The 14,299-nt window shown below is 46.5% G+C and overlaps 2 pseudogenes; one reads left to right on the forward strand and one right to left on the reverse strand.

Annotated features, from left to right (window-relative positions):
- The first annotated feature begins 41 nt into the window (after nt 1-41).
- Nucleotides 42-171, forward strand: LOC111551540 (annotated as a pseudogene).
- A 10,633-nt stretch (nt 172-10,804) lies between these two features.
- Nucleotides 10,805-11,728, reverse strand: LOC116418879 (annotated as a pseudogene).
- Nucleotides 11,729-14,299: the final 2,571 nt, after the last annotated feature.

Consider the following 14,299-nt stretch of genomic DNA (forward strand, 5'->3'; position numbering starts at 1 on the left):
AGACTAGTAGGGCAACCCAGAAGCGTACATGACCCTTTCCTGGGCCCCTTTAAGGCTGATGCAATACTTTAAGAGGCTAACACAGAAGGGTAAAGCTTTCTTTATCCTTTGGGTAAAACCCAAAGGAGAGATTGTAAAACTTCTCTTTGGATCCTGTCTGAAGTCACAGCTGGAAAAAAAAAAAAAAAAAAAAAAAAAAGGAGTAGGGGTCCTAACAGAACAAATTTGAAAAGGCTATTATTTTTTGTTTTATTATCATTGTCATTATTATTATTTTTGAGACAGAGTCTTGCTCTGTCACCCAGGCTGGAGTGTGGTGGCATGATCTTGGCTCACTGCAACCTCCGCTTCCCGGGTTCAAGTGATTCTCCTGCCTGGGCCTCTGGAGTAGCTGGAACTACAGACACACCACGCCCGGCTAATTGTTTTGTATTTTTAGTAGAGGGGCTTTTGTCATGTTGCCCAGCCTGGTCTCAAACTCCTGGTCTCAAGTGATCTGCCCACCTCAGCCTCCCAAAGTGCTGGGATTACAGGCGCGAGCCATCAGGCCTGGTGGAAAAGGCTATTATTGAATAAACTTGGGATAACTTTAGTTTTAGAAAGTAGGACTGCAAAGATTGAAACACATCAAACGTACAAAAATCCACAAGTTCATAATGATATTCCAAAAATATTTTCATAGTTAAAGGTACTTAAGGAATCAACTCATTAATTTGATATCAATAAAGGGAAGGAATCAAGTATTTATCCTGCCTTTCCAAACCTGACGGGGGAGTTCTTCTCTGTAGAAGAGCTGCAGCTAATATATGCCACAGGAATGAAAACATTAGAATGCTAGCATTTAGTAAACCCTAACAAAATCATTCTAGCCACTGATGAGCAGTATCTGCTAAACGTATTGGGTGAAATGTTAATAGAGAACTTTAGAATAGATGGGTCAGGCTGACAACATTTGAACTCTTTGATCAGTTCTAACGTTATTGGATAGTGAGATATTTTGTGCCTCCTGAATAAAAAGCAAAAGGAAGTTCACAGCACCACCCATAAAGTATTCTTGGGTTTTTTATTTGTTTGTTCTTTGCATTTCTTTGTTGCTGTGTCACCCAGGCTGGAGTGCAGTGGCACGATCTTGGCTCACTGCAATCTCTGCCTCCCAGGCACAAGTGATTCTCTCACCTCAGCCTCCCAAGTAGCTGGGACCACAGGTGCGTGGCACCAGGTCCGGCTAATTTTTTGTATTTTGTGTAGAGATTGGGTTTTGTCTTATTCCCCAGGTTAGTTTTGAACTCCAGGGCTCAAGTGATCCTCTCACCTTGGCCTCCCAAAGTGTCAGAATTACAGGTGTGAACCACCATGCCTGGCCCAAGGTATTCTTGGAAGAAAAAAAAAAATCAAACCTAACTGTCATGAATGGTCTAGATTTTTCTACCAGTTTATAGAAAATATGGGGCTAAAGGAGCACATGAAAGAACACTGTGAGGTGGCTGGGCACGGTGGCTCATGACCGTAATCCCAGCACTTTGGGAGGCCAAGGCAGGTAGATCACTTGAGGTCAGGAGTTCGAGACCAGCCTGGCCAACATGGTGAAACTCCATCTCTACTAAAAATACAAAAATTAGCTGGGCGTGGTGGCGGGCGCCTGTAATCCCAGATACTTGGGAAACTGAGGCACAAGGATCGCTTGAACCCGGGAGGCGGAGGTTGCAGTGAGTCAAGATCACGCCACTGCACTCTAGCCTGGGCAACACAGGGAGACTCTGTCTCAAAAAAAAAAAAAGAAAAAAGAGCACTGAGGATATAATCTGACACATTTAGACTGTAAAATTGTGTAGGACAAACGACGACCTCGTCTTTCAATCACTATTAAGTTCAGGGTGACCTTGATTTGATGATGATTCAAACAAACTGAAAAGGCTGGGCGCAGTGGCTCACACCTGGAATCCCAGCACTTTGGGAGGCCAAGGTGAGCGGACACCTGAGGTCAGGAGTTCAAGACCAGCCTGACCAACATGGTGAAACCCCATCTCTACTAAAAATACAAAAAAAATTAGCTGGGCATGGTGTCAGGCACCTGTAATCCCAGCTACTAGAGAGGCTGAAGCAGGAGAATCACTTGAACCCAGGAGACAGAGGTTGCAATGAGCCGAGATCGCATCATTGCACTCCAGCCCGGGCAACAGTGCAAGACTCCATCTCAAAATATGTGTGTGTGTGTGTGCGTGTATAAACACAATAAATTATTGTTTAGTGTAGTCACCTGTTGTGCTAGATCTTATTTATTCTAACTGTATTTTTGCCCCCATTAACCATCCTCACTCCACCCCCACACCTACCACCACCCTTCCCAGCCTCTGGTAACCATCATTCTATTCTCTATCCTCATGAGTTTGTTTTAAATTTTAGTTCTCACATATGAGTGAGACATGGGCAATTTGTCTTTCTGTGCCTGACTTATTTCACTTAATGTAATGTCCTCCAGTTCCATCTATGTTGCCACAAATGACAGAATTTCATTCTTTTTTTGGCTAAGTAATAGTCCATTGTGTACATGTACCACATTTTCTTTATTCATTTGTCTGTTAATGGACACTTAGGCTGCTTCCAAACCTTGGCTATTGTGAATAGTGCTGCGATAAACATGAGAGTGCAGATATCTCTTTGATACATTGATTTCCTTTCTTTGGGGTTGATATGGTTTGGCTGTTTCCCCAGCTAAATCTCAAGTTGAATTGTATCTCCCAGGATTCCCACGTCTTGTGGGAGGGACCCAGGGGGAGGTAATTGAACCATGTGGGCCAGTCTTTCCCATGCCATTCTAATGATAGTGAATAAGTCTCACGAGATCTCACAGGTTTATCAAGGGTTTCTGCTTTTGCTTCTTCCTCATTTTCTCTTGCCGCCACCATGTAAGACGTGCCTTTTGCCTCCAACTGTGATTCTGAGGCCTCCCCAGCCATGTGGAACTGTAAGTCCAATTAAACCTTTTTTCTTTCCAGTCTTGGGTATGTCTTCATCAGCAGTGTGAGAACAGAGTAATACACGGGTATATACCTAGCAATGGGATTGCTGGATCATGTGTTAGCTCCATTTTTAGTTGGTTGAGGAACCTCCATACTGTTCTCCATAGTGACCGTACTAATTTACCTTCCCACCAACAGCGTATGAAGGCTCCCTTTCTGCCACATCCTCGTCAGCATTCGTTATTGTCTGTCTTTTGGATGACAGCCATTTAAACTGGGGTGAGATGATATTTCATTGTCTGGTTTTTGTTTTTGTTTGTTTGTTTTTTGTTTTTTGTTTTTTTGAGATGGAGTCTCGCTCTGTTGCCCAGGCTGGAGTGCAGTGGCGTGATCTCGGCTTCACTGCAGCCTCTGCTTCCTGGGTTCAGGCGATTGTCCTGCCTCAGCCTCCCCAGTAGCTGGGACTACAGGCACCCGCCACCATGCCCAGCGAATTTTTGTATTTTTAGTTGAGACGGGCTTTCACCATGTCAGCCAGAATAGTCTTGATCTGTTGACTTTGTGATCCGCTCACCTCGGCCTCCCAAAGTGCTGGGATTACAGGCATGAGCCACCATGCCTGGCCCTCATTGTGGTTTTAATTTGCATTTCTCTGATGACTAATGATGTTGGCCATTTTTTCATTGAAAAGACATTTTTGAGGCATTGTTGAAATGTGAACGTGCCTGAATAATGGGTGATATTAAGGAATTGTTTATTGGGAGTGTAGTAATTATGTTATGGTTATTTTTGAAATATCTTTACCAGGCTGGGCAACATAGCAAGACTGTGTCTCTACAAAAAAAATGTTTTTAATTAGCTGGGGGGGGTGGTGCATGCCTGTAGTCCCAGCTACTTACTTAGGAGGTCATGGCAGGAGGATCGCTCGAGCGTAGGAGTTTGAAGCTGCAGTGAGCCATGATCAAACCACTGCACTCTAATGCACTTCACGCTGGGCAACAAGGCAAGACCCTGTCTCAAAAATAATTGTATTAAACTATATTAGAGTGACACACTAAAGCACTTACAAGTAAAATGATATGTCTGGTATTTGTTTTAAAATTCTCTCGTAAAAAGAAAAATGTGGAGGTGGGGGGAATAGGTCAAAAAGAATGGCGGAAGGTAGAGAATTCGCCGACGGACAGGTATATGGGGTATATATGAGGTATATAGGGGCTTATCCTACTTTTGTGAGTTTTTGAGAATTTCCATAATAGAAACAATTAAAAAACAATTTTTTTGAGACGAGGTCTCTCTCTCTGTCACCCAGGCTGGACTGCAGTGGTGTGACCTCGGCTTACTACACCCTCCAGCTACCAGGTTCAAGCAATTCTCATGCCTCAGCCTCCTGAGTAGCTATGATTACAGGTGTTCAGACTAATTTTTGTATTTTTAGTAGAATTGGGGTTTCACTGTGTTGGCCAGGATGTTCTTGAACTCCTGACCTCAGGTGATCCACCTGCCTCACCTCTCAAAGTGCTGGGATTACAGGCGTGAGCTACCATGCTGGCCTAGAAACCATTTGTAAATCCTGCTTTGCTTTTTCCTCTCTGAGGTATTTTCCTGCTAAAGAGCAGGGTTGAGCACTTCACATTTTATCTCAAAGTGTCTTTGAAGAGTAAAGCAAATCTCTCAACAGAGTATTCCAAGATAAAGAACAGCCATCTCCAAACTCATGCCACATTGAGGAACTGTGCTAGGTCAGGAGACTGTTCGGAGCCTGGGACACTGGGGGTTAACAGCCTGTCCCTGGCAGCTGAGCGTCCCCACAGCTGCCAGCAATTAGACTAGCTGGCAGTCCCCTTAGGAAACTCCTGCTGCCTGATGAGGACTAATTGCTTGCCGGCGTCTAAGTCTCCAATCGATAGAAGTGGAAATCCATTAGGGAAAGGCTGGCGGCAGGGACTGCCTTCTGGGGAGGGCGCAGCCCTGCAGAGGCACAGGCCTGGCCAGGGTGGGTGCTGCCAACGCACCGTCCCTGGAAAACCGCCCGGTGAAACGCTGTCCCCCATAGACTGTTCCTTTCCTCCTGATTGTGGTCTGCCACTGAAGAAGCCTGTTCTGCCCAGCGTGGCATTATGACAATTGCCTCTCAGAGAAACAAACCATGTGTCCTGGGAGAGTGGCAGAGGCCAAGGTCAGTGCAGACAGGGCTGCTTTGTAAAGCTCGGTGCAGCTCAGCAAGGGGGCTTAGCTGAGCTTTGAGTCGGGCAGTTTTCTGCAATGAGCAGACTCAGCGTAGTGACTCGTAAGCAGCTACTGAAAATCCGTACTTCAGGCCGGGCGCGGTGGCTCATGCCTGTAATCCCAGCACTTTGGGAGGCCGAGGCGGGCGGATCACAAGGTCAGGAGATCGAGACCATCCTGGCTAACACGGTGAAACCCCGTCTCTACTAAAAAATACAAAAACTAGCTGGGCGAGGTGGCGGGCGCCTGTAGTCCCAGCTACTCGGGAGGCTGAGGCAGGAGAATGGCGGGAACCCGGGAGGCGGAGCTTGCAGTGAGCCGAGATCGCGCCACTGCACTCCAGCCCGGGGACAGAGCGAGACTCCGTCTCCAAAAAAAAAAAAAAAAAAAGAAAGAAAAGAAAGTCCGTACTTCAGATCCCTGTCAGTTAGAAACTGTGACCACACACCAGAGAGAAGGGCGGTTTTCATGGCAGTTATTTCAACCAGTGATATGCTGGTTTCTGAGAAAACAAAGATGAGTAAGACCTGGCCCTTACCTGAAAGAATCCTACCATCCATCCATGCACATTCAAAAACAGCGTGATTCCGGAGGGACAATTTAAAATGCTTATGAGAACAAAATAAAACAAAATGAGGATTTCTAATCCCACCACCACCACCACCAAATTTTCTCACTTAATTGACTTTTTTGTTAAAACTACCCCTCGCACTCACAAGGAGTTTTGTTTTCAACCTATTTGGAAATTCAGGGCTACTATAATGAAGTATATATTGTATTATTTGAGAAAATACATTTGTGAGCTTACTTTAGATAAGTTGCGCCAAGTTGGACATGGGTCGTATAGAAAGTTCTTATCAGGAGTTCAGGAACAAAAAGTCCCTCTGTAAGATTATATATAAAGATTATATTCAATTCAAACTGTGATTTTGTTTCTCCAGAAATAACATGCTTATTGTTAAGAGTTTATGAAAATTAGACAAGAAAAGAAGCACAGTATTATTCTGCAACTTTGTGCAGAGGTAGATGCTTGTCCCTCTTGCACTACAAGTGCAAGAATTCTGAACAGGGGCCGGGCATGGTGGTTCATGCCTGTAATCCCAGCACTTTGGGAGGCCAAGGTGGATGGATTGCCCAAGCTCAGGGGTTCAAGACCACCCTGGGCAACGTGGCAAAACCCCGTCTCTACTAAAAGTACAACAATTTGCTGGATGTGGTGGTGAGTGCCTGTAGTCCCAGCTATGGGGGAGGCTGAGGGCAGGAGAATTGCCTGAACTGGGGAGGCAGAGGTTACAGTGAGCGGAGATTGCGCCACTGCACTCCAGCCTGGGTGACAAAGTGAGACTCCATCTCAAAAAAAAAAAAGAATTCTGAACACGATTGAAGTAAAACTATTGTAAAGTTAAAAATTAAAGTGAAATGTGTTCTTATTATTGACCTCAAATATAATCTGGAACAACCTGTTTAAGCACTTAAAGCATTTGCTTTGTAAGGCATTGGATTCACAATCAGGTTCATTGCAAATGATCCATTCATTAAAAGCAGGCCTGGCACCCACCACTCATTTAAGTTATTAAGTTAGAGGAACACTGAAACTGCATTTCTGTTAAAATGTCGATTCATATTTTCCCAAAGTAGTACCATATGATTTTTCAATGTAGACTTAAGACAATTTCAAATGCCAATTACCACATCGAGAAATCCTTAAAATTTCACCAGTGTTTTCTTTTAGAATAAGTGCTGCAGACAGGCGCAGAAGAGATGCCTGTGGAAATGATCTGGATTTCACTGTACAGTTATGTCTCTGAGGTTATTGCCTATCAAACCACTTTTTGTTTAGGAGATTGCTTAATGGGAGTAAATTCTTACTATTCTTCCGTGCTGCTGAACAGAGTGAGGTCATGCAGGAAGCCGAAAGGGACTGATGAATTTCAGCGACAGAGCTCAGGAAGTCATCAGGAGAAGAGACTTTGTCAGTGACTTGCAAATTCACTTGTTTAAAGTATATATTTTTTTAGTGTTTTCATAAAATAGCCTGATTATAAAGTAAGGAGGCTGGTTTTACCAACTTCAAAAGAAAACACATCTCATTGTTCTGTGCTCAAAACCTATGCTTTGTCATTTGATCCAAAGGAAGACATGTACATGTACTACTTACTACTGTGTTGGTCAATAAGAGGTGAGGAAGGAAAAGAAAGTGATCTGCCGGAGATGACACAATTGATGAACAGCAGGGCTGGTCTGAGAACCTGATTCTATCCATTTCTAATTCAATGCTCATCCTTTACCTTTTTTTTTCTTTTTTTCTTTTTTTTTGAGATGGAGTCTTGCTCTGTCACCCAGGCTAGAGTGCAGTGGTGTGATCTCGGCTCACTGCAAGCTCCGCCTCCTGGGTTCAAACAATTCTCCTGCCTCAGCCTCCCGAGTAGCTGGGATTACAGGTGCCCACCACCACGCCTGGCTAATTTTTGTATTTTTAGTAGAGGTGAGTTTCACCATCTTGGCCAGGCTGGTCTCAAACTCGATCTCGTGATCCACCTGGCGTGGCCTCCCAAAGAGGTGGGATTCCAGGCGTGAGCCACCGTGCCTGGCTGAGCATCTTTTCACGGGAGTATTAGCCATTTGCATATTCTCTTTGGAGAAATGTCTATTTAGATCCTTTGCCCAGTTAAAAAATTGGGTTATTTATGTTTTTATAGAATTATAAAAGTTCTTTATATATTCTAGATATAAGTTGCTTATCAAATAGATAATTTGCAAATATTTCTCCCATTCAGTGAGTTGTCATTTAATTTTCTTGATGGTGTCTACTGAAGCACTGAAAGTCTCAATTTTGATAAAGTCTACTTTATTTTTCCTTGATATTTGTGCTTTTGGTGTCATATATAAAAAAACCCATTGCTGGCCAGGCATGGTGACTCACGCCTGTAATCCCAGCACTTTGGGAGGCCGAAGCGGGTAGATCACCTGAGGTCGGGAGTTTGAGACCAGCCTGACGAACATGGAGAAACCCCATCTCTACTAAAAATACAAAATTAGCTGGGCGTGGTGGCGCACGCCTGTAATCCCAGCTATTCAGGAGGCTGAGACAGGAGAATCGCTTGAACCTGGGAGGCGGAGGTTGCAGTGAGCCGAGATCATGCCACTGCACTCCAGCCCGGGCAATAAGAGCAAAACTCCATCCCAAAAAACAAACAAACAAAAACCATTGCCTAATCCAGGGGCACAAAGATTTATGTTATATTTTCTTTTAAGAATTTTATTTATTTATTTTACCTTATAATTATTATTTTTCAAGACAAAGTCTTGCTCTATCACCCAGGCTGGAGTGCAGTGGTATAATCTCGGCTCACTGCAACCTCCACCTCCTGGGTTCAAGTGATTCTCCTGCCTCAGCCTCACTAGTAGCTGGGACGGCAGGTGTGCGCCACCGTGCCCAGCTAATTTTTTTATTTTTAGTAGAGATGGGGTTTCACCATGTTGGCCAGGCTGGTCTAGAACTCCCAGCCTCAGGTGATTCACCCGCCTCAGCCTCCCAAAGTGCTGGAATTACAGGCGTGAGCCACCACCATGCCCAGCAGGTGTCTGCTGTTAAAGTGAGGGCGTTGATTGGAAAAGAACAGGACGCTGCAACTTGGAATGGGAATGTGTGGGAAGACCCTGATGAAGCTGGGGTCAAGACAATGCTGATTCTCCTCAGGACCTACCCCTGACACCCCTGTTTGTTTCTAGACCTCTAACTAAAGTCCCGTGGGCCGGCCTCTAGAGGTGATGTCGGGAGTGTGGCCCATGACGAGGTGCACTACACTTCAAAAGAACTGCTGGAGTTCTCTAATTTATATAAGCAGCAATCTGGAGAACAGGCATGGGAATAATATCAAGGGTGTGGGATAATGGTGGAAGGAATGTAAAGTCGGATCAGGCTGAATTTTTCGTTATGGGCCCACTAAGCAGGGATTCTGCATTTAATGTTGTAGCTCGGGGGGTTAAAAAAAAGGTTCTAATAGTTTATTTGCTGGTTAGCTGAAATGTGGATCAAAAGATGGCCCACTGTGAACAAGCTGGAAATGCCTGATCTCCCTTGGTTTAATGTAGAGGAAGGGATCCAAGGGCTTAGGGAGATTGGGATGGTGGAGTGGATTAGTCACTTTAGACCTACTCATCCCTGCTGGGAGGCTCAGAAGACATACCCTTGACCAATGCTTTGTGAAACAGATGTGTGAGGGGAGCACCTGCATCCTTGAAGAGCTCTGTGATTGCTCTTCTCTGTGTGTCAGATCTTACAGTGGGAACTGCAGTCACTCAATTGGAAAGTTTAAATGCAATGGGAATAATTGGATCCTGAGGTGGCAGGGGCCAAGTGGCGGCACTCAACTGTCAAAGGCAAGTTTGTTACCATAATGGGTGTAGTTACCATAATGGACAGCAGAGGCAAAGCAGCAATCAGAATAGTCTGGCTGGTGTAGAGCTCTGGCATTGGCTAATTAATCACAGTGCTCCTAGAAGTGAAATTGACAGGCAGCCTATTGCATTCTTATTAATTTGTACTCAAATTAGTCTTTTGTTGAGGTCGAGTGGAAAAAAGACTAATTTTGAGTTATAAAAACAGAGAATCACGGTCCCTCAATCAAATTCCAGACTTGAACCAGTCTATAGACTCAGAACCCTGGAATGAAGAGGAGGCCGGGTCCCCTTGAGGAAGGACCCCACTACACTACTGACAATTTATACGGTTAATACTTCTCCCACCCTTCCCCAAGGAGACCTCCAGCCTTTTACCAGGGTAACTGCCCTGGGGAGAGGGGAATGATCATATCTTTTTGGGACTACTGGACACTGGCTTTGGGCTGACGTTGATTCCAGGGGACCCAAAACATCATTGGGGTCCTCCAGTTAAAGTAGGGACTTATGGAGCTCAGGTAATTAATGGAGGTTTAGCTCAGGTCCGACTTCACTGGGTCCTGGACGCATCCTGTGGTCATTTCCCCAGTGCCAGAATACATAATTGGTGTAGACACACTCAGCAGCTGGCAGAATCCCCACACTGGCCCCAACTGGTAGGGTGAGGGCTACTATGGTGAGAAAGGCCAAATGGAAGCCATTAGAGCTGCTTCTACCTAGAAAAATAGTAAATCAAAAACAATATCACATCCCTGGAGGGACTGTGGAGATTAGCGCCACCATCAAGGACTTGAAAGACGCAGGGGTGGTAATTCCCACCACATCCCCATTCAACTCTCCCATTTGGCCTGTGCAGAAGACAGATGCATCTTAGAGAATGAGAGTGGATTATCGCGAGCTTAACCAAGTGGTGACTCTAATTGCAGCTGCTGCACCAGATGTGGTTTCATTGCTTGAGTAAATTAATCGTCTCCTGGTACCTGGTGTGCAGCCATTGATTAGGCAAATGCCTTTTTCTCCATTGCTGTCCATAAGGCCCACCAGAAGCAATTTGCCTTCAGCCGGCAAGGCCAGCAATATACCTTCACTGTCCTACCTCAGGGGTATATCCACGCTTGGCTTTGTGTCATAATCTTGTTTTCAGAGGTTTTCTGTTTTTTGTTTTTTAAGTTTTTCTGACTGTAAGTTTATTCAATGCTAAATAATCCTCTCCAATTTTACTGAGGTGGCTGAGCACGTCCACGACCAAATCCACCTCTGAACTGGAATTTGACTGCTGACCCAGGCCCAGCCTTGTCTTTCTTGTGGGCGCCAGGGGGCCCAGCGCTCCGTCTGTAGGTATCTCTGTTGGTTTCCCCTCTTGTGAGTCTTGCAGGTCGCTCACCCTCCAGACCTTTCCGCCGAGGCCTGCCAGTGTCGGGACGGCTGTGGTGCACCGTAGCAGGCACAGTCTCCGGGGTCAGATGGAGGCAATCACAGAGATACCGGATACCCTCATTGGTAAAGGTACCAGTAGAAATGCCTCCGGGCAAATTGTTCCTTCACGTAGCCTCGGGATTTGAGAGACTGCATGGCCTTCATGACGTGAAGATTAGGCACACCCCCGTCCGCCAGCTCCGGGTCTTACGCATGTGGCCATCCTTCTTGGCAACCATGACTCCCTCCTTAAAAAAGAGGTCACAAATGGCAATGCGGTTGTCAGGCAGCGGTGCGGAATCGCGCAGCTATACCTTAAGGTGCGCAGGGAAGGCCCAGGCTGGAGTACAGTGGCCGGATCTCAGCTCACTGCAAGCTCCGCCTCCCGGGTTCCCGCCATTCTCCTGCCTCAGCCTCCCGAGTAGCTGGGACTACAGGCGCCGCCACCTCGCCCGGCTAGTTTTTTGTATTTTTTAGTAGAGACGGGGTTTCACCGTGTTGGCCAGGATGGTCTCGATAATCCCCGCTTCTTGACAGGCGCAGACCCCAAACCGAAGGGCTCAGGCCTTCCCACCCTCGTTTCCTGCCACTCCTCCCCCAAACTAGAACTCCAGGGCCAGGCAGGGAGGCGGTCGGGGGAGGCCTGTCCCCAGCGAAAAAGCGTGTCGGCGGGACGCCGGCTCCCTAGTCTTGTGTGGCTGGTCTCTGCCACGCACTGGCGTCATCCTGCCCTCCTCCCTCAGACAGTCTTCGCCTACCAGCAACTTTCTACCCCGTAAAACAAGCCTCCAGCCCCTGTCGCTACTCAGAAATGGGTGTGTGGGGAGTAGGAGAGAGGCCCTTGCCGGCACCTTGGGGAGGAGCAGTCGCTAAAGCAGCAGGATGGCCCGGATGGGGGCGGGTGGAAATCGGACTCCACTGTTTGCAGAGGTCTGGATCGCTGTTCTCTTTCGCAAGATGTCACCTGTCCACTAGATGGATGACATTGTGCTGACTGGACCCAGGAGTGAGATGTAGCAAACACACTGGACTCATTGGTGAGACATTTGCGTGCCAGAGCATGGGAAATCAATCTGACTAAAATTCAGGGACCGCCTACCGCAGTGAAATGTCTAGGGGTCCAGTGGTGTGGGGCCTGGCCAGACACTGCTTTTAGGTGAAGCTTAAGTTTCTGCATTTGGTCCCTCCTTCTGCCAAGAAAGGGCATGACACCCAGCGGGCCTGTTTGGATTTGGAGACAACACATTCCTCCTTTGGGTGTGTTACTCTGGCCCACTTATTAAGTGATCCAAAAGGCCACCAGTTTTGACTGGGGTCCGGAACAGGAGGCTCTGCAGCAGGACCAGGCTGCTGGAGGCAGGCACCATTGGATCTGCCACTTGGGCCATATGACCCAGCAGATGCAGTGGTGCTTGAGGTGTCAGTGGCAGTTAGGGATGCCGTTTGGAGTCTGGCAGGCAGGCAGGAGCCACCGTGCCAGGTGCGGGCCAAGACTTTAAATAGTTGTTTTTTCAAAAGTAATTTTCACCAGTTATAGTTGTTTCATTAGAAAAAGGGTCTGCAGATCTTCTCAACGCCTTATTCCAGAAATCGTCTCAATGGATTGGATTTATTTTTAAATCTCATGTTCTGTGTAAGACAAATTGTATCTTATAATATTTGGAAGTTATCTAATGTCAGTGAAGTCAACTTCCCAATCCATGAAGACATACCTAAACACCCTAGACACAAAATCCTTTCATTTCTGCTGGTGACAGAATGACTCATGACTTCTGGCCAGGCACAGTGGCTCATGCCTGTAATCCCAACACTTTGGGAGGCTGAGGCGGGTGGATCACCTGAGGTCAGGAGTTTGAGACAGACGTGACCAACATGGTGAAACCCTGTCTCTACGAAAAATACAAAATTAGCTGGGCGTGGTGGCACATGCCTGTAATCCCAGCTACTTGGAAGGCTGAGGCAGGAGAATCTCTTGAACCCAGGAGGCGGAGGTTGCAGTCAGCCGAAATCGTGCCACTGCACTCCAGCCTGGGCAACAAGAGTACAACTCCGTCTCAAAAAACAAACAAACAAAAAGATTCATGACTTCCCATGCAGGCAACTGATTTTTTGGGGGGGACAGAATCTCGGCTCTGTCACCCAGGCTGGAGTGCAGTAGTGCAATCTCGCCTCACTACAGCCCTGCAACCTCTGCCTCCCAGATTCAAGCAAGTCTCGTGCCTCAGTCTCCTGAGTAGCTGGGACTACAGGCACACACCACCATGCCTGGCATTTTTTTGGTTTTTTTTTTTTTTGGAGATGGAGTCTTGCTCTGTCACCAGGCTGGACTGCACTGGCGCCATCTTGGCTCACTGCAACCTCCACCTCCCCAGTTCAAGCAATTCTTCTGCCTCAGCCTCCCAAGTAGCTGGGATTACAGGCACACGCCACCATGCCCAGCTAATTTTTATGTTTTTAGTAGAAATGGGGTGTCACCGTGGTGTCCAGGATGGTCTTAATTTCTTGACATCATAATCTGCCTGCCTTGGCCTCCCAAAGTGCTGGGATTACAGGCGTGAGCTATCATGCCCTAATTTTTTTTTTTTTTTCTTTTTGGATTTTTAGTAGAGACAGGGTTTTGTCATATTATCCAGGCTGGTCTTGAACTCCTGACCTCAAGTGATCTGCCAACCACGTCCTCCCAAAGTGCTGTGATTACAGGCATGAGCCATTGCGCTCGGCCCCGGGCAACAGATTTGATCTTAGGTAGTTTGAATTGTTAAGAGTTCATTTTGACCTGAACTATGCCTCCAATTAATAACCGTTTGAAAGTATATAAATTATCTAATCCGTATTGTATTAAACAATTTGTCAAATATTTGAGGCCAGGCATCAATTCTCCCTTTATTATTTTCTTTTTCTTTTTTTTTTTTTTTTTGAGATGGAGTCTTGCTCTGTTGCCCAGGCTGGAGTGCAGTGGCCGGATCTCAGCTCACTGCAAGCTCTGCCTCCCGGGTTTACGCCATTCTCCTGTCTCAGCCTCCCGAGTAGCTGGGACTACAGGCGCCCGCCACCTCGCCCGGCTAGTTTTTTGTATTTTTTAGTAGAGATGGGGTTTCACTGTGTCAGCCAGGATGGTCTCGATCTCCTGACCTCGTGATCCGCCTGTCTCAGCCTCCCAAAGTGCTGGGATGACAGGCTTGAGCCACCGCGCCCGGCCTATTTTCTTTTTAAAGTTAGTTAACCTTCAGCTTTTCTTCAAATGAGGAAGTTTCTGAGCCTCTAAACACCTTGGTCACCTCCCCTTGATTGTGTCT

This window comes from Piliocolobus tephrosceles, chromosome 8 (genome assembly GCF_002776525.5).
Source record: "Piliocolobus tephrosceles isolate RC106 chromosome 8, ASM277652v3, whole genome shotgun sequence".
NCBI classification, from domain to species: domain Eukaryota; kingdom Metazoa; phylum Chordata; class Mammalia; order Primates; family Cercopithecidae; genus Piliocolobus; species Piliocolobus tephrosceles.